Genomic DNA, 22,894 nt, shown 5'->3' on the forward strand with positions numbered 1-22,894 from the left:
TCGGACACTTGACTCACCGGTGGCGGAACGTGGACGAATAGAGTGGGAATAGCGTTTTCAAGCAGTTTCCGTGTCGTTCGCCGTTTATTCTTCTTTGTTATCCAAGATGTTGTGTACATGTCCAAGGAAAAGTGACGGCTGCAGATGCGGTATCGATCACCCCTCTTGTCCTGTAAGACTTGTTGGACTCTACTTTCCAGCTCATCCAGTGGATATCCGCAATGTCTGACCCATTCTCTTATTCGATCAACAGTTTTCGGGAATACATGCATTGTAGTGCCTTCAGATTTCGCATGGGTCTTCGAAGGGCAACCGCTAATCGAACAGGCAGGCATTGTTGATAAATCTGAAAAGTAAATATCGACATTATTATACAATTTTCAAGAATAAAGATTTGATACAAAAGTAAATGAATCATACAATGATCAATGCAAGGTTTGTTTTGGTTGCAGGAACTATACCAGTTCATTATGTGCGGCTTAATATTTGCATAAGTTGCAGAAATGTATAAATGATGTGACAAAAATCTGAACATGTGACTCATCCCTTGGATGTTCTGTATTGCACGAGAAGGAAACATGCTTACATTATAGACTGGACCCCCGAAGGATGCAATTTGATGATAATAGACACAGATGAAAATAAATAGATCTATTGATAGCATAGCAATGGAAACTCAAGTCAATAGCAATGAGACCAATGAACATAGCACTATTGTGTACTCTACTCACAAATAGATAGAAATTTAAAAATCTGTGAAATATGACCAGGATACATGGCCTTACCTTGACCAACAAACAGTTGGATTCAGCAAGCAGAGCAGTATGTTGCAGGAGAAAAGGTGGGTGGCCACAGGTAGCACACTGATGGGTTTGCTCTAAGCGGTCACAGAAGTTCACGGATAGCACGACGACGAGCAGATTAGCGTAGATCTCAGTGGTTGCCAGGTAACACGTTCAGGAGTTGACTTGCAAAGCACAAAGATGTTCTCATGAGACATATCAAGTGGTTTATAAAGTATTAGAAACAGGGGTGTGTTTGTGAATGAATGACGTATGTATGTTGTGGACTTAGGGGGGCGGCCTGCTTCAAGGGGAGGCCTGGCTGGAGGCACAGGGTCTGATGAGGCCATGTGACCGATGGCCCCTTGGCGTGGGATACCTTTTGAAGTGTACATGCAGTTTGGCACCTTGGCCTTTCGCGCCCCTGACAGCCCCCCAAGCCAGCACTCATCCACTGGTGCGAACCGCCTTTATATCAACATATAGTATATCGCCTTTATATCAATGATAGTATATTGTTGCTTATCAATAACAAATGCCACATACCGGAGATTCTTGTGAGCACAGACCCACACTTCAACCGGTGTATTATAGTGGTCAAGACCCTAAAGCCTGTATAATCCAATGGTAATTGTTAGTATAGATATATGTGTGACTTTTATAGATACATAACCTACTGAAAGACTTTGAACAAGTGTTATTTAGTGCATGCATTATCGAGAATGTGTTATGTTAGCTTAGATAGATAGTGACCACCCTGCTTCACAGCGACCAGACCTTCACCCATTCGGAGCACAGATGTCTGACGTCCATCCTTGAGTGGAGACACACTTGATTCATTTAAAAAATCGAAACAACCGTTGTTAAAATATATGTGGTGTTTTATTTTGTATCTTATTTTCATGACACAAAAATACAAGACTTTAAAGATTATACAGGTCAGGTTGCAGCACAGCGAGAGAAAATCCCCTGTACTGACCGCTGTCACTCGGGAACGTTTCTCTAATGGCACGAACGGCACAGGCGGGTATCACTCTTCGAACGCGGTGTCCAAGCCTCCCGTGGAACCACCATGTAAAGGAACAATAGGCCACCAGCCTGTACCACCTGTGAAAAGGAATGAAACAAACTGTTTTTAAATGACCAAGATAAGTTTAATAAACGTTTGTTGTCAATGACAATTCTTGTAACTAATGGCATTCTACACGGACAAATGCAATCTAGACAATGCACACTATTGAACGACTTACATGCGTTACAATGATATGCAGATGTAATTTTGGATATAGTAGAAGAACATGAAATAGGAGTGGCATGACAAGCAGAGTATACTTACTCGTTACTCGGATTACGAGGACGAACAGTTGCGCGAAGTACGTGCATAAGCACCATCATTATCCTCAACACGGCCCGTGTGAGGCAGGCTGCCCTGAAGTCTGGCAGCTCGGTGATGCTTTGCGGTCGTGGCTCGCCTTCCGAAATGTAGGCCAGGCATCCCGAGTTTTCTCGGCAGCAGCAGTTCTCCTCCTTGGTCGGCATTAGATTGCACCGATTGCATGTGCACCAGGTGGAGACGCCGTCCATGCGACTATGCCCAGGCTCTTCATCTGTTGATTCGTCCTGCCAACTGCCGTCCGAATCCCCATCGTTTTCACGTGCTTCCCTTTCCAGTAGTTCCTCCTCGGTATACTCGGGCTCGTACATGTAGGGCATTATTGTAGCCATTGTGTGTTAAACAAACTAAAATAATTTATAGCGGTACCACTGGTATCTGTTCACACGGGCTACAAACAACGAAGGTAGCTGACCAGAGCACTGAAACGAGTCACAGAATACTCAAGGTAACACAGAGAGAGGAATGGAATCGAAAATCTGCTGCTGTGTGTTGTGAAACGGTCTGTTTATACTTATTGAGGAAAGAGGCGTCCTGCCATTTCCATGGCGACACGTCATTAGCTGAAGCGCAGCGAATGTTGACACAAGACATGCTTTGGCGTTGGGAAATGGGCGGTACGCGTTTGCTGATGACAGGCTCATGGGCAGGGGATTTGATTTAGTGTCGCAAAAGCAGGTCAGCCAGGGCGAGGGGGGAAATGATAGGATTATCACAAAGTGGCAGCTCCCTGGTGCTTGTTTTCGCATGTGTTTAATGGACGAAAACTCGGGTAAGGTCCATAGGAAAGTTTTCTAAAATCAAGCCACTTAGGCTTAAAAAAACATGGCCGACCCGTAGGGACAATAAAAATGTTTACTAAACCATGCCTTTAAGGCTAGTAAGAGGGCCATAGGACTGGAGATTCATTTTTCCCGATTCCATGTAAACATTGAAAACGAATGACATGACGTTGTAAGCGATATTCAATCAACACTACAGCTAAGTCAATGCCTAGTCTGGGATGCTGAGGAAAACCCTTATTGATGTATTTTTATGTCCAGTTCAGTACTCTGGATGACAACCCTTGTATAACACCCCCCTCTTAGAATCCCCCTGACCCCACTGAGCCAAGAAGTAGGTTTGTTTTGCAAATTAAAAGGTTTATTTAAAAATGTTAACAATATATATATATATATATATCACACTTTATAAATAAATTGATAACTGATATCACACTTCAGAATATGACCGTGATCAACAATGGATAATGTTACAGGGGTACACTGATTTGGTTACTTAGGAGTAGTGTAGAGGATGAGGTAGCTGAAAATGCTTGATGGTTTCAAGGAAATGCAAGGTGGAATAAAATGCAGTACAGAAATAACTTGTTATGATTTTAGCAAAAGGTAATATGATCACTTTTTCTTTTGACAATTCACTCCCCCCCATGCAGTACAAGAAATGGAAGGAGAGCACACAGTCTTCAAGAATCACACAAATCACACTTTATAATGCAATACACAGTTCCAGTTCCCCCAGCAAGGTTAGAGAAAACAGGGATGAGTTTTAAACACAGGCAAATTACTTTAATGTGGTTTGCAAGGAAGGGAAAAGGTGCTAAAATTGCTTTTAATTCCCTCTAGAGGTTCAGGGTGAGTGAGAGATGCTTGTTGGTATTAGTTCAGGCTCACTTTAGTAATGCTCTATGAGTTATGAGTTATTACCAGGTTGCAAAAGGATTTTATCAAAGGAAAGAATGGAGCTGCTTTTTTGACAAGTGGAGAAATTGAGCCAAATCGCAAATCGCGGTAAATTTCGCAAGTGCGTGAATTGCGATTGCGGTAAATTTCGTTCCTAGCCCAAACGGTTCAAGAGATACGGATGATTTAATAAAGGTCGATTTTCGGATTTAAAGTAAAACTCAAAATGACAGGTGACAGTTGTGCAGCATTAAAAATGACAGATGACACGATTTCTAGGAGGCAGTTCTACTTAGGTTAAAATAGTTTGGATTAGATTACTTTAACTAAGAGATTGGGTTCTGCACAGTTCTGGCGGTACTCACAATATATTTTGAAATTAATGGGTCTCGTCACGGATCTGGTCAACTGGACTGGACTGGGCGGTTCTGCTCACAGCGTCTGGGTCAGCTCTGCTCTGCTAGTCTAGCCTCTCGGGATATGGCGGGTCAATCAGGCACCGGTTCTGCTCACAGCGGTCTGGGTCTGGTCTGCGGTTCAAGCAACAGTTCTTGGCAAAGAATTCAAACAGCTCGCCCGGCTGTTGAATAGTTTGGTTAGGTTTGCTGGATTCTGAAGGCCTGCTGAGAATACTTTTGCTTGCAGTGGGCCTTCTAGGTTCAAAGTTATGTAGTCTATGTTTAGCTTGGAAGTCTAAGTATTGGATCTCTGGATGTGAATCGTCGGTCAGCATGCTCCGCAGCAAATGGAATTGACTGTCTCTACCTGTCCCAGCATTCTCTTTTTATGTTTTTTGGAAGTGGGTGTGTGCGTGGCATAACTGAGCCTGCCCCTCTCTACTTGTCATTGGCCAGTTCCTCCTCTCTCCTTTGATTGGGGGAAGAATGGCGTGTCAGAGTGATGCTGTAGGTTTTATGGTCAGAGGAACCTCCCCTTGTCAATTTGCCCACAAATCTATATTTGATTCAAATACATATTTCCCAGGTACACAAGTGGTTGACATTACATACACACATCATATATAACTGAAGATAGTCCCTGTCCCGACTCTGACGTTTCTAGGAGCTTGCATTCAAAAATGGCAACTTATTTTCGATTTTAGTGGGTTTTGCAACATTGGTTTTTCATCAAAAATTATACAAAGGTACATTTCCCTTCCACATATATCCCAGTAACTTTCCATGTCTCTAGCTTAAACCCATGGTCTACAATATTCATAATTAGCGGGGTTTTGCCCAAGAACATGGTACAAATTGGAGTTTGGACTCAAATCGTGAGGGCATTTTTGAAACTAAGACTCTCAAAGTTGTACATTCCTGTCATTTGGTTACAATAAGTTATCACTGTTTCTATAAAATATATATTTGCTGCAATTCAACTCCCCAAAGTGTTTGGGTCCGCCTCCAGAAGTCTGGGTGGGTCAGTGATCACATGTCTCTCCTTGCTGGCAGAGGGCTGTTGACAGGAAACACTCAAAATTAACATACCCCATTCAACAGAAAGATCCTTTTGTGTGGGCTCCAGCAGGCTGCCTGGAAGTCTCTCCTCAATCAATCAACAGGGTCATGTGATATCCTGCCTCCTGGTGTGGGAATCTCTGAGGTGTTAAGAGTTCTCAGCCTCTTGGCCTCTGGGAACAGCAGGTGGCTAAGATTTTCAATTAACCAACAAGCTTTGAAGTGCCTGCCCCTCTTGCAACTCCTAAGCCGAGCAGGGAAGGCCGTAAGGAAAGGCCTCCGATGCTCTTTGCAGCTCCGCTGCGAGCACGAAGCATCTCCGACCAGCTGTGTGCTCAATCAGCTGTTTTTCTACACTTCAGAGCGGCCGCGTGTTCCCCTTCATCCACGCTGCAGGCCGCGTGCACCGAAGCTCCAGACAAGATGGCCCCCATTTCCATGCCAGCACAATCAACAAAATGTGCTTTGAGAATCACTGCCGCGGGCCCGTGTCCCGATTCGCTGCCTCACCCCGCCCGCCCCTCCCCTCCTGCTTTAAATGGAGAGGGAGAGGGCCGAGAGGCGAAGCCGAGCAGGGAAGGCCTTAAGGAAAGGCCTCCGGTGCTCTTTGCAGCTCTTCGCTGCTCGTCTGCTGTCTGCCCAATGCCCTTGCAGCACCTACAAGGTAAGAAGCACTACTCTAGCAAGCTTCTCTCTGAACCATGTCTCGCCTTAAGACTTCTCAGGTTGCGCACCCGTACTCAGGAAGCAGCCTTCAGCTCGCACCCCACCCCCACGAGCACCCGTAATACACGGCTATGCTCGCGTACTGCACAAACTTCTATATGTGCTGATAAGGCCAGATTCCAGGGCACAACCTTGAAGGCTGTATCCTCTAACGATATCACAATTACAGCAACCAACAAAGTACTTTACCCGCATCACAACTGTCATACCCACATTACAAATACAATTAATCCTGCGCCCACCACCACCCCTAGTGTGAGATCTGTGTTGTGCAAATCTTCTACCACCATTTTGAACTCTATTGTGCCAAATGCTATGCCACTTGTGTCCACCACCCCTGAAAATGAGCCCCCCAGTGTAAAATCTGTGTTATGCAAATCTTCTACCACCATTTTGAATTCTATTGTGCCAAATTCTATGCCACTTGTGCCCACCACCCATGAAAATGAGCCCTCCAGTGTAAAATCTGTGTTATCCAAATCTTCTACCACCATTTTGAATTCTATTGTGCCAAATGCTATGCCACTTGTGTCCACCACCCATGAAAATGAGCCCCCCAGTGTAAAATCTGTGTTATGCAAATCTTCTACCACCATTTTGAATTCTATTGTGCCAAATGTTATGCCACTTGTGTCCACCACCCCTGAAAATGAGCCCCCCAGTGTAAAATCTATGTTGTGCAAATCCTCTACCACCATTTTGAATTCCTATTGTGCCAAATGCTATGCCACTTGTGTCCACCACCCCTGAAAATGGGCCCCCCAGTGTAAAATCTATGTTGTGCAAATCCTCTACCAACATTTTGAATTCCATTGTGCCAAATGCTATGCCACTTGTGTCCACCACCCCTGAAAATGAACCGCTCAGTGTAAAACCTGTGATGGGCACCGCCCACAACACGCTCGATGCACCTAACCCCTCCATACCACCATCTCTCATCACGAGCTCCCCCACAGCCACTACTGAACCCCACCTGAAATGCGCCATGATTAACGCTAGATCCATCAATGCCCATGCCCTAGACATCCACGACCTCCTAACCTCCCAAGACCTAGATCTACTTATGATCTCAGAAACTTGGCTAGATGAGGCCTCTGGCCCTGCGCTCTCACTCGCCCTACCTCCTGGCTATTCCATCACTAGACAAGACCGCCTCTCCAAAGGTGGAGGTGTAGCAATTATCGCCAGAGACTACCTCTCTGTCAGAAAGGTAGAGAAATCCCTGAACAACAACAGCGACTATCTCCAAGTCAAAATAACCATCTCCCCCCACTGCACAATTACTGTGCACACCGTATACCGCCCACCAGGCCCAACAGGAGACTTTCAAGCCTCTCTCATCCACCTCCTCTCGGACAACCTCAAAAAACAGTCTAAAGCCATTCTCCTGGGGGATGTCAACCTAGGGCTCCGGGATAGTAAGGACGCAGCAGCAAAATCCCTCGACTCTGCCCTCAAGGCGCTAGGGTACAAGAACACCATACTTAGCCCAACTCACACCCAAGGCAGAACGCTGGACTGGATAGCACAGCACAACTGTCCACTCATCATCACTGGAAACACTCCTACCCCATGGTCTGACCACCACATTATCACCTTCAGCATCCTCACCGCTAGTTCCCCAGCTACCCCTTCACCCCAACCACTCCCTCCCTGCCTCGCCAGAAGTTCCCGCCAACTCACTAAGGAGAGATTATTGCCCTTCCTCCAAGGCCCAGCCTTCAGACCACCTTTCTCTTCAGACCCTGAAACACTCGCATCAACCTATGATACTGCCATCAAAGCAGCCATCAACACCATTGCCCCACTCAAACCTCGTAAATCCAAACCCACTGCACATTCCAATTCTTGGTTCATGCCGGACCTCCTCTCACTCCGCAACGAGAAAAAAGCCACACTCACACAGTGGCAAAAGTCCCACTCTGAAAAAGATAAAATGATCTTCAAAGCCCTTTCCACCAAATACAAAAAGGCAATCACCCAAGGCAAAGCCAAATCCTTTGAATCCAGAATCTCGGAAGCCCAATCCAGTACTAAAGAAATATTCGCCATTTTCAGAGAACTCGAAACACCCACTCCCGCCCCCCAGAATTTCACCAAAGACAAGGACTGGTGTGACGAAATACAGAAGGCCATGCAATCCAAAATTAGCCTCCTCAAAAACAAAATACTAGCCACTAAACAAGCCCTACCGAACAAGCACATCCAAGTCCCACCGCCTGCCCCTGATCCCCCCTTACCCTTCTCCTTCAAACCCATTCAGGAAAAAGACGTCATCAACATAATGAGGAACATTAAACCCTCTAACTGCAAAGGTGATGCTTGCCCAGCCTCCATTATCAAAGACTGCGCAGAACCACTAGCTCCCTTCCTAACAGCCTTTGTAAATGCCTCCTTTACCACAAGGATAGTCCCTGCCTCCCTCAAGGAAGCCTGGGTCCGCCCTCTTCTAAAGAAGCCAACGCTCGATCCCACCTCCCCCAATAACTACAGACCCATCACCACTGTCCCTTTCCTCCTCAAAATATTGGACAAAGCAGCCTACCTGCAGGTTCAACACTTCATTGAAGAGAACAAACTCCTTGGTCTCCGCCAATCTGGCTTCCGCCCCAGACACGGAACAGAAACAGCCCTACTTGACTTGAAAAACCAGATAGACGATGCGAGAGACTTGGCCAAACCTGCACTTCTCCTACTCCTAGACCTCTCATCGGCCTTCAACCTTGTGGATCATGGCATCCTATGCCACCACCTCTCCACCACGGCCAAATTCTCCCCTGAAGCCACAGCGTGGATCACCTCCTTCTTACAAGACAGAACCATGCAAGTATTCTCTGACTTAGCCGCCGCATCACCAACCACTATACTCTGTGGGGTGCCCCAAGGCTCCTGCCTCTCCCCCACGCTATACAACATTTTTACACGCCCCCTCTTCCTCATCCTCGACACCATGGGCATCTCATACACCAACTACGCCGACGACACACAAATCCTCATCACTCTCACAGGTAACTACAACACTGACTCCCTGGCCCTCAACAACCTTTACAATACCATCCAAGCCTGGATGGCAGACAACGGTCTATGCCTCAACTCTGACAAGACAGAACTCCTCCTGGTAGGCTCTCCCGACACCCTAAAGAATCTAGATGCCCAATTCAGTCACTTCATCATTGATTCCATTAAAATTCCAGTCTCCGACTCTGTCAAAACCCTGGGAGTTTATCTGGATTCTAGCCTATCCATGGACAGACAAATCAATGCAATTGCCTCTGCAGCGGCATATCATGCCAAACTTATCAATGCAGTCAGACCCTTTCTCTCCAAAGAGAACTGCACTAACATAGCCAGAGCCATCACCGGCTCTAGGCTAGACTACTGTAACGTACTCTTTCTAGGAACCTCTAAAAAAAACCTAGAGAGACTACAAGTAATACAGAACAACGTGCTCCGGGCAGCCCAAGGTATTGCAAAAAGAGAACACATCTCTGAGGCCAGAAAACTAGCCCACTGGCTCCCAATAAAAGAAAGGATATTATTCAAAGCCCTGACATTGACCCACAAGTGCATCCACCTCACTGCGCCTGCATACCTCTCACAAAGGATACACCCTGTCTCCACCACCAGGCCAACCAGATCACCCTACACCAACATGCTCTCAGTGCCTCTAGTAAAAAAAGTAAAAGCGGGCGGATCCAGCTTCCCTTACCTTGCGCCCTCGAACTGGAATGCCCTACCACACACTGTCCGTGGAGAGGCCTCCCTCACGACCTTCCGCAAAACACTGAAGACTACCCTGTTCACATAAGGCTAGACATACTAGCACGATTACCCCATGTATATTGTATCATATGATCAAAAGCAATATCTGTAACAACAGTATGTCTTCCTGCAACATTTACAATGTGTCAACAACCGCTATCTTACCTGTACCATGTAACTAAGTCATTGCAAGTAACAGCGCCTCAATGCCCCTGGGCTGCTTGTGCGCTATATAAATGTAAATAAATAAATAAATAAATAAATAAATACAGTTTCCCTGTCAGAGTTTAGACTGATAGCGCCACCTTGGGGAATTTGTCGGTACTGCATCCATTTTTGAGTTGTCTTGAATTACTGCATTTCAATAGAGTGGTCTTTTGCTTGATAGTATAGGACCCTTGCTTAACATTGTTTTGATGGCATCCTTACAGTAGAGTGGTGATGTGGAACCCCCCACAAGAAGGTTGTATCTTTGGAGTGGTCTCGTGCCAACTGCGCAGTTCTCCTATTCTGGCGTGAATGTGGGCGGCGATAGCTCATCCCCACATCCACCCAGTCTATTGATTTAGTTTGTTCTGGGATAGAATAATGGGCGGCGACAGCTCATCCCCACATCTACCCAGTCTATTGATTCAACATGGGTCAAAACCCTTGACAAAACCCCCCCGCCCAACTACGCTTTGATTCAAGTCGAGGGGAAGTCGGGTGCAAAGGAGGTTTTTGCGCTGGTATGTCCCCATTATCTTCTTCCAATTCTGTAGATGGCACAGTTCAGCATCTTTTCCTCCACCCAGTTGGATCGATCGGTTCTCCTCGCCGGTCCTGATGGGAATATTGGGCGGTACCCCGGGCCCCTTGGGTCTCTGCTCCCGGTCTCCGGATCGTCCTCCTTGGCCAGTCTCCAGGTTTTCTTTCTCCTAGGACGACAAAGGAAAGCGGCAATACCTATTCGTAGACATTTCTTCCCCACCATTGATATAGTGGGGTGGCATATACATTTTATAGTCAAAACAATTGCGTTCTTATTTTAACAAAAAACAAGATACAATCATAAGACATTTTTTTTTCCAAAATCATAATATATTAGAGACTATATGTGGGATATTTTAGGGTTGGAATTGAATTACTCTGGGGCGGTCCCCTCTGGTATTGCAGAGGACTCCTCCAGTTGTTGCAGAGTGTGCCTGGGATGGCAACACTTTAGCTGATTTATATGGACCCACTTATCTTCCCCCTCTGCCAAACTGCCTTTGGGGATGGAGATCTTATAGGCAACAGGGGAGATCTTGTCTATAATTTCAAACGGTCCCTTCCATGTAGGCAACAATTTTCGCTGTTTGGCCTGGTTCCTTTGGAAATTGTATAGATAGACCTGATCACCCACCTTATATTCCTTTCGGGTAGTTTTTAAATCATAGTGGGTCTTCATGCTCTCGGCTGATCTTTCTAGATTCCGCTGAGCATAGGCAAAAGCATGCTGAAGGTGTTTCCTTAAATTCTCCACATACTCATGAGTTGTGGAGGCATTTATCAACGTTTGCTCTTGGGTCCTGTAGAGCAGATGCTGGGGAAGCACCATCGTGCGTCCGGTCATCAACTCAAATGGTGACATTTTGGTTGCAGATGAAGGGGTAGATCTGATGGCCATTAGGACCAGAGGTAATCGGATATCCCAACTTGGCCCAGAATCTGCCACAAACTTTTTTAATATGCTCACAATGGTTCGGTTGTATCTCTCCACTGCTCCAGAAGAAGCTGGCCTGTAAGCAATGTGTAGCTTCCTTTTAACCCCCAGCATCTCCCACATCTTTGTCATTACTTCACTGGTGAAGTGGCTACCCCTGTCTGGCTCAATCCTTTGAGGTAGACCAAAACGGGAAAAGATGTGGTTAATCATCAGGGCAGCTGCTGTTTCTGCCTTGCAGTTTGGGGCTGGGAGACATTCCACCCACTTGGTAAACAAGCATGTAACGGTCAACATGTACTTGTTTCCTCTAGACGAGCGAATTACAGGGCCTACAAAGTCGATTTGCAAATCTGACCATGGCAGTGTCATCCCCCTCTTTCGGAGAGGCGCACGGTGTGTGAGGGATGATGGCTGAAATTGTGCACACACAAGAAACCCCTTCAAGTATTGGTCGAGGTCCTGCCCCATGTGTGGCCAGTATGCAACCTCTCTTAAGATTTCCAGTGTTGTGTGAAACCCCCTATGACCGGCGGTGGCCGCATCATGGGCGTGACTTAACATCAGGCTTCGGAATGTGGTAGGGACCACCCATTGATCATGGCCAGCTTGGGATTTCCTTACCAACAAACCGTCTTGGATTCTGAACCTTTTTGGACATTTCATCAACACTCTTAGGTCCTCTTTCCCAATGTAATCGGTATCCGTCAGGGGAAAGTTCTCAGGGTCCTCAAGGTGTTGGTAAAACTTACCAATAATTGGATCCCCCTTCTGAGCTATAATTAAATCAGCATCAGGGGTCTCCTTACTCCATTGTGCAGTTGAAAGATCATTGTGAGCATTTGTCTGGGACCTAGTGATAGCAGTGACCTGGATTTCCCCCAATAGGGACTCTATTTCTATTAGATCCCCTTGGATGGCCCCGGTTTTGGCCAGCTGATCAGCTAAGTCATTTTCAGTTTTGTCTGGTCCCTCTACTTTGGAATGACCCCATGATCTTTTTCCAGTAGATGGTCATCCCATTCGATGTGACCAGATCATCAATGTTTTGGATTAACTTCCCATGTTTCAAGGGTTTGTTATTAGCACATAACATGCCTCTGGTTTTCCAATTAACCAGGTGCTCCACGAACCCGTTCCGTACATAATCCGAATCTGTGATTATGACCAGTTCGTGGAGTTGATGTTGGACAGCAGTGAGGATGTCCTGATGCACAGCCATCAATTCTGCCACCTGAGTACTTCGGGGACCAATTTTGTATCCAGCGGAGGGTTCTGGTGACTCATTCACCCATGCATTCCCTACGCCGGCCACCAGTTCTTTCTCCCCGTTGTCGTCAACATGGTACGAGCATCCATCCACATAGACAGTGGGCATTCCCTCACATTTGTCTTCTTCAAAGACTTTGTGTGGGGAATTAAGGTATGCCGCCATGTTGTCCTTGATTTTTAGACTTTCGTCCTCGAGACAGTTTTCTCTGGCACAATCATGCAAGTCAGCCAGACCTTGCGCGAGGGGACTCTTCTTGTTTTGGCCATATCTGACCTCCACAGGAAAGCCTTGCATTGACAGAATCCAGGAAGTAATTCGGGAATTACTCACATTTCCGTCCCGGATTCTGTCACTTTGGAGATATTGCAGAGGCTGGTGTGGAGTCTCCACTATGATGTATTCCCCCTGGATAAACGGGCGGTAATTCTTCAATGCCCACACCGTTGCCAGGAGTGCCTTCTCACAATCGTTGAATTTTTCCTCCACAGAGGATAAAGTTTTGCTCGCATAGGAGATTACTTTATTGACCTTGTCATGCTTTTGGTATAATACTGCCGTCAAGCACGTATTAGAGAACCCTGTCTCCAGGAAGAACTCCTTGTTTCTGACAGGGTAAGCTAGGCAAGGCGCTTGTGAGAGGCTTATCTTGAGTTGTCTTACTGCCTCGGATTGTTCTGGACCCCATTCCCACTTGACGCCCCCCTTCAAGAGATGAATCAGGGGTCTGGTGATCTCTGCGTAGCCCTCAATGAACTTTCTGCTGTAATTAGTCATTCCAAGGAGGCTCCTTTGTTCCCGCAGAGTTTTGGGATCCTTCGGTCTCTGGAGTGCTTCCACTTTCTTTTCCTGGGGACAGAGACCCTGAGGAGTAATCTCATGCCCCAAGAAATTAACACGGGTTCTACACCACTGTGCTTTCTGAAAGGAAAGTTTTGCTCCGGATGCCCTCAACTGCGTCAGAACATAACGGATCTCCGCTATGTGTTCTTCCACTGATGAACTTTTGATGAGGACATCATCTACAGAAGCCAGGTTACCCCTTGCACCCAGGTCGGGCTTGTAGGAAAATGTTGAATTCATTGCCGGAGTTGAGGTATCTGAAGGGAGTCCGGGTCCATGTGTACTGCTGGCCCCTAAAGGTAAAAGCCAGTTTGTATTGGTCCTCCCTACTGACAGGCACTGTCCAGTATCCATTGGTCAGGTTTATTGCTGTGAATACCTGTGACCCCTGAATCTGGGCCAGCCCTTGGTCAATGTAGGGCAGAGGCCATCGGGAAGTATGGACCCGTTTGTTGAGCTCCCTAAGGTTGGCGCAGAGTCTCCACTGGCCGTTTGGCTTCAATTTTCCCAGCACCGGACTATTGAAGGTGCTGTGTACTGGACGGATTATTCCCCGGGACTCAAGGTTCTTAATTATTTCAGTAAGGGACTCCATGGATGCGAGAGGCAAACGATATTGCTTCACCAACACTGGAGTCATTCCAGGGTCCGTGGGAATTGTTGTGGTGTGGATGTCGGTGCGACCACAGTCATATGAGTCTACCGCAAAGAGATCTTGGAAATCCAAGAAAACTTGTTTCAACTTTTGCTTCTGTTCCAGAGTCACACAGGCATCAGCTAGGTTGACTCTCTCTTCCACCATCTGCCTGAAGCCTGGAAAGACTTCTGGTTTGGCTATCTCAGCAGCCTCCTCCAGCTGGGTGGAGAAGTCCCTGGTCAGAGTGCTGATTTGGACTGGAGGCTTCAGGTGGGAAAGGCAGCCCTCATGGACCTGGAAAATCACCTCATCCCTCCTTAAATCACAAGTCACATCTTCCTTACCATAAGGGCAAGAAGTGTACACCAGGAAGATCCCCCCATGCCGGGTGAACATCCTGTCTGGTGTTGTATTGTTCTCACTGTCACTGTCAAAACAGTCCTTGGGGATCGGTCCTAACAGTTAATTTCCTAAGTCAATGGAGAAATGTCGATCATTAACCGCCATTCCAATAATGGTGCCTGCGGCTAGAGTAATACTCTTTAAGTCGCTGTTATCCACCTCTATTGGAATGGTGTCATGTTCTATGTTGATGAATGGAGTTGGGTTTACCCCCAACCCTTGCTGTTTGAGGGAAGCATTTAGATGAATATAAGCATCAGGGTTTTTCAATTTTTGTCCTCTTTTAACTTTCACTTCCAGGGAGAATTGTCGGGTCCTTTCTGGGATGGTGACATCCTCTTTAATCTGAATTTCAACTGCATAAGGTAGCAATTGAGCTGACCTAAATGCTTTTTCTGGATCATCAAAGCCCATGGGATTATCCGCTTATCGGTACCAAGCTCTGAAGTTTATTAGGTCCAAACTAATGGCAAAACAATTGAGAATGTCACTGCCTAAGTACAAGGCGGCAGTGACGTCTCGCACGACCCAACAATTATGGACTATGCTCTTGTTGCCAATGGAGATTTTGAGCATACACCTGCTTGGCAGGAGATGTTTTGAATTGGGTACTTCCAGGTCCATTTCCCATTTGTCTATCAGTTTGAATGTGGGAATGGCTGGATCTTTTGGGAGTTGGCGAAACACGGCTTCTCTGATGAAGCTCATACCGTTGTTCACGCACCATCGGGCGAGAACAGAGTCCTTCCCCTCATTTAACTGAACAGGGATGAACAACTGATCTCCAATTTGCTGAATATCAGCTAGGCTCTGAGCTGATTTCACATCTTTCTGGACTATCGGAGTGGGAGTTTCTGATTGTGGATTAGTGAAGAATTTCAGGGTGTTTCCTTCCAGTGTGGAATACCACCTTAAACTGGAAGGAAGGTTGATTTTCAGAAATAGAGAGGACCCCCCCATCACCAGTCTGTTGTCCTACTGCTATTACTGTCACGTCTGGAATTTGGTTGTTCTGGAAGTGAAATTCTACTTGGTCAGATTTTTGTTCAACCATGTGGCAGGTGCCATTTAAACTGACATGGTTGACACTCTGTTTTAATTTTATCGGTCGGCTAGTCTGGGTTTAGAGGACCTTGTTTACGCAATCTATTAGGGGTGACAACCTTCTCAGGAGGTCGTTCACTAGTAAACAAGGGGTGCCCTCTGGAGTCACTACTATGACCGGGTGTTTCACCTTGTGTCGCCCAATTTTGATGTCCAAATCTGCAGTCCCCTTGACAGCAATTCCCTTCCCGTCAAAGTTCTGCAGTTGTCCAGGAAGAGAGGTGAGAGGTATATGGTAATTCTCCCCCCTTCCTGCATTTAGTTCATCAAAGGCCCTTTAGGACAGAAGGGTAGCTTAAGATCCAATGTCCACCAGCGCTGAAATCGTACCCTGCCCCTGTACTTGTACCGGGGGATAATATCTTCTCTCCTTCTCCTCAAGGGGGCACAGATAATGCACATTTTTGGACAACTGGTGGGCCAATTTTCTGGTTTTGGACATTTCAAGAGAAGAAATTTGGGCAGAATTCTGTGGAGAGCCTTGGGAATCTGAAAGAAAAAGTTGGCAACTGGAGATCAGAGCCATTGTGGGTTCCCCTGGTTCTGGTTCTAGGCCACCCCCGCCCCCTTTTTGGAGGCAGTCACCAGGATGGGTTTGAACCAGGGGATTTCGGTATTGTGGGTTCTGGGATGAGATGATGGCCGGCGGTAGCTCAGTCTCCATATCTCCCCAGTCTGAATTGGCATCCCTTGGGACCCATTTTTCCTTGGGAGGAGGACCCCCATCTCTGAAGGAGAAGATCCTTTTCCCAGGATCTTCTGAGGATCCCTCTCCCTCAAGTTGGAAGACCTGTACCTCCTCCACAAAGTGGGTCTGTTTGGGTCCCTTGTTTCTCCTTGGGAGGCAGTCTTTCAGGGGCAGGAGATTTTATTTCCGGTTCCTGGTTTTCCAGGGGCTGTTTACAAGTTGGGAAGGAAGCTTCCTCCAAGGCTTTAGACCCCCCTTCCCCTTGTGCCTCCTCCCCGGGAACCGGTGGGTTATCGGGGTGCTGCCCCCGTCATTGTTCTGGAGCACCAGGTCCAGAGTTTGGGGCATTCTGCAGTGGCATGCTCATCTGAGGGTTCTGTTGAGCCCTCAGTATGTGACCCAGATCTCGTGCCATATTTTGGATCTGGTGCTCAAGTTGTGAAACCCGCTCAGGCTGATACGGGGCTCTATTTTCTCCACTGGGCTGATCCCGGGAAGGGTAGTTATCCCTTCTCCGGTAATACTCCGGATTGTTAAGATTTGGGTACCCCTCCACCCTTTGCCTCCCCTCTCCCAGATTAGGTTGTCTGGGCTCAAGGAATTGGGGAAAGAAGGATGAATGATTTTGGGGCTGGAAATTGGGTGGATACCTGGGGAAAAAGTTCTGCCCAGGATTTGGTGAATTTCTGCCCTCCTGGGGGAAGTTAGGAGGGAAGTTCCCCGGGTCAGGTGCTTGGCTGGATCCCCCCCTTGGGCTGGAGGAGTCCACACATAACCCAGGATTGGTCGGTTTCCCTTGTAGCGGGGACTTACATAGTCAGGGGAGCGGGGGACCCCATTTGTGGGACTACCTCCTTGACTCCCTGTCTGTGACTGGCCCGAGGGCCTTCTGGGCTGTGAATTATTTGGTGCAGGCAGGTTTTTAGGCCCCCCATCTCCAAATCTAAAACAGGGGCAACCTTTACCTCCGCCACCTTGGCAGCAGCAGGGGTGCTGTTGGTTTTGGGGTTTTTCTGCGCATTACTTTTATTTTCTATGGGCTTCTGCACCTCATAGATCCGGGTAGCCTGTTCAATGACCCAGTCTAGTGACCTCTTCTCGTGAAAATCTCTCACTAGCTGGGTTATGATGTATTTGGGCAAGGCATGGAAAAAAGTATTAACAAATTCTCTGCTGTCCGTGCGCACCCTTCTGGTGGTCTGCGCAAAGGCACGCTTCAATTCTTGCACACATTCTTGTGGGGCCTGATCCTCCCCACATTGCAAATTGTAGGCTGCCTTGCGAGCCTCTTGAGGATTTCTATGAACAGAAAAATGTTTCAAGATGGCCGCCCTATATGTGCACCATCTTGAATGGTTTTGGTCCTCCAGCCCCGCAAAGAAACTGGAGTATTCAGGGGAGAATGTCCATTTGGCGTACTGGATGCAGCTACTGCTGTCCTTCAAATGGAAAGTCTCCATCATTTGCTCATAGAGCTCCAAGTGTTCCCAAACAGAATACTTGGCGTTCTTATGATAAGGCGTGATGACACTCCTTATTGCCTTTATTTGTTTCAATGGGTCCTTAAGCAAGGCCCTTTTTGCCTTATTGGCCTTTTTGGTTCGGGTCACCCTGGTCCATTCATCCTCTGACTCCGAAGCACTGCTCCCATAGGTGCCCGTCTGATCTTCCAGGTTTTCCCGTATTCTGCGAGCCTGGGAATGGCTGGCAGAATGTGGGGACCTGGTCTCCTGTGTCCTGTAATGCTCAGAGGAGTCTTCAGATCCCTTCTTGCTGCCAGGATTTGATGGGTATCCCCCCCACTGACCTAACTGGGCAGAGGTTTTCAGGATGCCCTTAATGGGCCTACTCCCCTGGGGTTCCCCACTAAAATGCACTGTGCTTGGGTGCCCATACCAGGATGCCCGTCCATCTATTCCTGGGAGGTACTGGCCTATGAGCCCCATACTTCTAGCTGGATAGTAATCTGCCATCCCTGTGGCCCTGTGCTCATGTGCGCGAGGGGAAATGGGGGTGGCAGAGTCCAGGGACTGGGAGAGATGAAGGCCTCTGGTACTAGGGCTCCTGAGGTTATGCTCAGGAGTTTCTCTTTCCCAGCGAACCTCATCTCTCTCCGCCCCTGCTTCCTGTTGCAAAACAAGAGCCTGCGCTTTCAGTTCCTCAGTTAAGGCCTTACTAGACTCTATCAGTCTCTCCTGCATCGCTACCTGTTGCTGGAGCCTATCATTGTGCTGGCAGAGAGCCTCATTTTCTCTCTGTGCCTCCTGATTGGTCCTGGAGTACTGGGCCAGTCTTTGCTGCAGGAGGGTTACCTCCTGAGCTGTGTCCCCATTGGCCTGCTCTTTTCTTGCCAGAGCATCCTCCACCCCCTGGTGTGCTCTAACAAGTTCTGGTGTTCTTTTTGGAGGTCACCCAGTCCCTGGAGGGCCAGGTGATTTTCTTCCATTTTCCTTTTTAAGTGGCAGACTTCCTGGCCTAAGGTATCCCTTTCCTGACTAAGAGCCTGCATCTGTGCCGCCAGGTCGTCCCTTTGCCTTCGGAAGGCACCAGCTTTCTGGTGTTCTTCATCAAACTCTGCCTGGGTATCCAGGTCTTTCAAAATCAATTTATTGCTTTCCTCTTTCTCTCTGTCTAGTTGGATTTGCAGGGTGGCTACCTGCTCTGTGCATGCCCTGTTGAAATTGACCTGTTGCTCCAGCTTTTGCTGGCTCTGCAGTAAGGAGTCCAAACTGCCTTGGTGCTCCTTCTGCAAAGCCAGAATTCTGGTATCTTGGTCTGTCTTTTCCTGTTGCAGTATATCCATGTCCTCTTTGATTTTAATGATATACTGCCTACTATCATTTCCTGACTCCTGGCTCCTCTGCAGCCTCTGCTCAGAAGAGACCAGGTCAGATTGGGCCTTTTCTAACGCCATCTGTTGCCTATTTGCCAGATCTTGGCCTTCAGCACATTTGTCCTGCATGGCTCCCATATATAGATACAAATATGCCGCTATCCTGGCAATCTTATTATGTTCATCTTTGGCTTTAGGGGCCATATATAGTTCACTCAGGGCCACATGTAGGCGACCCTGATCTCCCCATTTATCTGAACCCTGTTTCAGTGACCTGTTGCGCGATTGCCTGCAACCACACTGTTTGGTCCTGATGAGTCCACTCATCTCTCACAAATAGCTTATGTAAGAAGTGCTCTCTGGCTATTTTCATATCTACCAAGGTTGTCATTCTGGCATTTGAGTTCCTTCCTGACTTACAGAAGTTTGTATTTTATTTTGCAAAACAGACCGTTTCCTTTGAGAGTTCCGTTGAGGGATGCTTTCACAGTGTAAAACAGCGTGGTGATCTAACCGGATATGTGTATCTGGTCAGTTGGCACACTGTATTAATCTGCACAAGTGGTAAATCTAACCCAGAATATCCCGGCTCCGAGCCCCCACTTTTGTAAGCGATATTCAATCAACACTACAGCTAAGTCAATGCCTAGTCTGGGATGCTGAGGAAAACCCTTATTGATGTATTTTTATGTCCAGTTCAGTACTCTGGATGACAACCCTTGTATAACACCCCCCTCTTAGAATCCCCCTGACCCCACTGAGCCAAGAAGTAGGTTTGTTTTGCAAATTAAAAGGTTTATTTGAAAATGTTAACAATATATATATATATCACACTTTATAAATAAATTGATAACTGATATCACACTTCAGAATATGACCGTGATCAACAATGGATAATGTTACAGGGGTACACTGATTTGGTTACTTAGGAGTAGTGTAGAGGATGAGGTAGCTGAAAATGCTTGATGGTTTCAAGGAAATGCAAGGTGGAATAAAATGCAGTACAGAAATAACTTGTTATGATTTTAGCAAAAGGTAATATGATCACTTTTTCTTTTGACAATTCACTCCCCCCCTATGCAATACAAGAAATGGAAGGAGAGCACAGAGTCTTCAAGAATCACACAAATCACACTTTATAATGCAATACACAGTTCCAGTTCCCCCAGCAAGGTTAGAGAAAACAGGGATGAGTTTTAAACACAGGCAAATTACTTTAATGTGGTTTGCAAGGAAGGGAAAAGGTGCTAAAATTGCTTTTAATTCCCTCTAGAGGTTCAGGGTGAGTGAGAGATGCTTGTTGGTATTAGTTCAGGCTCACTTTAGTAATGCTCTATGAGTTATGAGTTATTACCAGGTTGCAAAAGGATTTCAACAAAGGAAAGAATGGAGCTGCTTTTTTGACAAGTGGAGAAATTGAGCCAAATCGCAAATCGCGGTAAATTTCGCGAGTGCGTGAATTGCGATTGCGGTAAATTTCGTTCCTAGCCCAAACGGTTCAAGAGATACGGATGATTTAATAAAGGTCGATTTTCGGATTTAAAGTAAAACTCAAAATGACAGGTGACACCATTTCTAGGAGGCAGTTCTACTTAGGTTAAAATAGTTTGGATTAGATTACTTTAACTAAGAGATTGGGTTCTGCACAGTTCTGGCGGTACTCACAATATATTTTGAAATGAATGGGCCTCGTCACGGATCTGGTCAACTAGACTGGACTGGGCGGTTCTGCTCACAGCATCTGGGTCAGCTCTGCTCTGCTGGTCTAGCCTCTCGGGATATGGCGGGTCAATCAGGCACCGGTTCTGCTCACAGCGGTCTGGGTCTGGTCTGCGGTTCCAGCAACAGTTCTTGGCAAAGAATTCAAACAGCTCGCCCGGCTGTTGAATAGTTTGGTTAGGTTTGCTGGATTCTGAAGGCCTGCTGAGAATACTTTTGCTTGCAGTGGGCCTTCTAGGTTCAAAGTTCTGTAGTCTATGTTTAGCTTGGAAGTCTAAGTATTGGATCTCTGGATGTGAAGTCGTCGGTCAGCATGCTCCGCAGCAAATGGAATTGACTGTCTCTACCTGTCCCAGCAGTCTCTTTTTATGTGTTTTGGAAGTGGGTGTGTGCGTGGCATAACTGAGCCTGCCCCTCTCTACTTGTCATTGGCCAGTTCCTCCTCTCTCCTTTGATTGGGGGAAGAATGGAGTGTCAGAGTGATGCTGTAGGTTTTATGGTCAGAGGAACCGCCCCTTGTCAATTTGCCCACAAATCTATATTTGATTTAAATACATATTTCCCAGGTACACAAGTGGTTGACATTACATACACACATCATATATTACTGAAGATAGTCCCTGTTCCGACTCTGGCTTTTCTAGGAGCTTGCATTCAAAAATGGCAACTTATTTTAGATTTTAGTGGGTTTTGCAACATTGGTTTTTCATCAAAAATTATACCAAGGTACATTTCCCTTCCACATATATCCCAGTAACTTTCCATGTCTCTAGCTTAAACACATTGTCTACAATATTCATAATCAGCGGGGTTTTGTCCCAGAACATGGTACAAATTGGAGTTTGGACTCAAATCGTGAGAGCATTTTTCAAACTAAGACTCTCAAAGTTGTACATTCCTGTCATTTGGTTACAATAAGTTATACTTGTTTCTATAAAATATATATTTGTTGTAATTCAACTCCCCAAAGTGTTTGGGTCCGCCTCCAGAAGTCTGGGTGGGTCAGTGATCACATGTCTCTCCTTGCTGGCAGAGGGCTGTTGACAGGAAACACTCAAAATTAACATACCCCATTCAACAGAAAGAGCCTTTTGTGTGGGCTCCAGCAGGCTGCCCGGAAGTCTCTCCTTAATCAATCAACAGGGTCATTTGATATCCTGCCTCCTGGTGTGGGAATCTCTGAGGTGTTAAGAGTTCTCAGCCTCTTGGCCTCTGGGAACAGCAGGTGGCTAAGATTTTCAATTAACCAACAAGCTTTGAAGTCCCTGCCCCTCTTGCAACTCCTAAATACAGTTTCCCTGTCAGAGTTTAGACCGCTAGTGCCACCTTGTGGAATTTGTTGGTACTGCATCCATTTTTGAGTTGTCTTGAATTACTGCATTTCAATAGAGTGGTCTTTTGCTTGATAGTATAGGACCCTTGCTTAACATTGTTTTGATGGCATCCTTACAGAAAAGTGGTGATGTGGAACCCCCCACAAGAAGGTTGTATCTTTGGAGTGGTCTTGTGCCAACTGCGCAGTTCTCCTATTCTGGCGTGAATGTGGGCGGCGATAGCACATCCCCACATCAACCCAGTCTATTGATTTAGTTTGTTCTGGGATAGACTAATGGGCGGCGACAGCTCATCCCCACATCTACCCAGTCTATTGATTCAACATGGGTCAAAACCCTTGACAACGTTGACTCATCCAAGTCACATTACACATTAAAAACGAAACTTGTTTTACTGCCTCTTAAGAACCTGTATTGACAGGGATTGAAATCCCAATCTGCAGATAATACATTCCAGGGAAAAGGTCATATATGAAAATTGCCACATCTTTCACACACAGAAATTACAGGCATGTTTTGGTAGTGTAGTTTCCTTGCAGAACTGATCAGTCTTGTAGCCTTGAGCATCAATTGGCTTT

The sequence above is a fragment of the Ambystoma mexicanum genome, chromosome 1p (assembly GCF_040938575.1).
Source record: "Ambystoma mexicanum isolate Mex_15411 chromosome 1p, UKY_AmexF1_1, whole genome shotgun sequence".
Classification (NCBI taxonomy): domain Eukaryota; kingdom Metazoa; phylum Chordata; class Amphibia; order Caudata; family Ambystomatidae; genus Ambystoma; species Ambystoma mexicanum.